We start from the raw sequence: 2,127 nt of genomic DNA, 5'->3' as shown, positions 1-2,127 counted from the left end.
TGTTCAGGTGTATAGTAAATTCTTCCTTTAAAGGCACAAAATTGTGATCAATTTTGAATCTCCTTTTTGAAATACAATCTAGCAAATAGACTGAGACACAGTAGAAATGCCAATATATCCATCCAATTCTATCACTACATAAATTCTAATGCTACATAATTTGTCTTAGCTGTTTCTCAAAGTCTTCAGCAAAGTTTTCTACGTAACTTCCAGCACTAGTGATAAAGTAATGGATATAACTTTGTGGCTTATTACTTCATGAATTATTTCAGTCTTATTCACTCTGGAAGGAAAAACAGTTTTCCAATTGGCCTCTCTCTCTTTTTTATTTTTTATTTTTAGAAATTCTTTATTTTCTGTCAACCTTATTTCCATTTTGTTTGCCTTTGTGGAAGAGCAGCGTAAGACCATTCAGTGGTTGTTCCTACCTATCCAGTGGCCTGAGCAGTGGGAGCTGCAGACCAGTCTTCAGTGGCAGGCTGAGTGCTCTCGTCTTTGGTAGGAGCTGCTAACAGGCACAGAGGACACCTGCATGCCTTCACACCAGTCTGCAACTTCAGCTTGAGTAGCGATGAACTCAGGAGCTACAACAGTCCATTCACCCTGAAATTCTTCCTTGGTCACAGCCTTTTCAGCAGCAGCCCACTCTTTCCTTTCAATATCTTCAGAATCTCTGTAGAAGTAGAGATCAGGCATTGGGTATTGTATGTAAGTGATGAACCACGGGAATCTATCCCAAAAACCAAGAGCACACTTTACACACAGCATGTTAGCCAAGTTGACAATAAATTATATTAAAATAATTTAGAATTAACCAAGAATGGATTCCAGCTTACTTTCAAATACAAATACTTGCAAATAATAGGAGAAATTCACATTTATTAAACAAAACATATATATATTTATTATATACATTTCCATATATATATTATATATATAACTTATATATAATGTATATATAATGTATATATTTATTAATATATTAATATTTATATAATTATATAATTTTATATATAATGTATATATAATGTATATATATAATTTATATATAATGTATATATAATGCATACATATATTATATATATTTATTATATACATTTCCATATATATATAAATATATATAATATATATATGGAAATGCCAATAGTAAGTGTATCTGGGTAATGGGAGGGTGTGTAATTTATAATTATTATAAAACCTGTATTTTCCATTTTTCTAGATGAGTATATGTTACTTATGTAATTAAAACATTATAAGGACAAAAAAAAAAAGTAGAGATAAAGCATGACCTCCCATGGGTGTTCACAGGAAATGGTGCCACACTTGTGCAGAACTTCCTGGGTCTGCATCCACCACATCAGACCCACTGAGTGAGCTCCCCTGTTGTTGCAAGGGATGGCAATGTCCACATAGCGCAGAGGACAGTCTGTGTTACACAGAACAATGGTAGGCAGATTAACATAAGATGTCTCTGTGAGAGGCTGGTGGTCAAGTAACCACCTGGGATCAATAACCACCAAAAGTCTCAGCTCCCAGAAGGCTGCCTGGATTTGGTTAGTGAAGGTTCCAGAGGTGAAATGGCCAGCAGTCCAAGTGGCTCTGGTAGCAGTAGCAAACTTCAGCACAGCTTGCTGACCAGTATTCCTGGGTGATATGACACTGACATGAGCCAGGTTTTCCATGGCAACAATGGCATCAGCTGCCAGCAGAAGCTTCTCCCAGGTTCTCTTCAGATTTATGATGTAGAGGCCATCAATTTTCCTTTTGTAGATGTATGTACTGTTCCATTTGGAAGTCAAGGTTGGTGCCAGCTAAGTGGGTTCCTGCTGCAAGGATTTTGAGGACATCCTCCTCCTCCATTTGCATGACATTGAGGGCTCTGGACATCAGGAAAGTTTCCCTTTAAGGTATGATGGGAACACAGAACAATGTTGTATGGACCCCTGGAAAGTCCAAGTGGTCTTTTTTTATAAGTAAACTTCTAAACATTTGTTATTAAACTAGTGAAATTTCACTAAATGCCAGATTGAGTAACTCTTACCTTTGAAAACTTCTGAAAAATTGCAAAAGACTGTCCTTATGTTTTGGATCCTTAATTGCTTTTTTAAAAATGTTTTTTAATGTTTT

At 35.8% G+C, this 2,127-nt stretch overlaps 1 pseudogene; it reads right to left on the bottom strand.

Annotated features, from left to right (window-relative positions):
* Window positions 1–365: 365 nt before the first annotated feature.
* LOC106977240 (40S ribosomal protein SA-like) lies at window positions 366–1,887 on the bottom strand (annotated as a pseudogene).
* Between the last annotated feature and the right edge of the window lie 240 nt (window positions 1,888–2,127).

This window comes from Acinonyx jubatus, chromosome F2 (assembly GCF_027475565.1).
Source record: "Acinonyx jubatus isolate Ajub_Pintada_27869175 chromosome F2, VMU_Ajub_asm_v1.0, whole genome shotgun sequence".
NCBI classification, from domain to species: domain Eukaryota; kingdom Metazoa; phylum Chordata; class Mammalia; order Carnivora; family Felidae; genus Acinonyx; species Acinonyx jubatus.
Note: the sequence above shows the minus strand (reverse complement) of the source record. Positions and strands in the feature narration are given on the sequence as shown.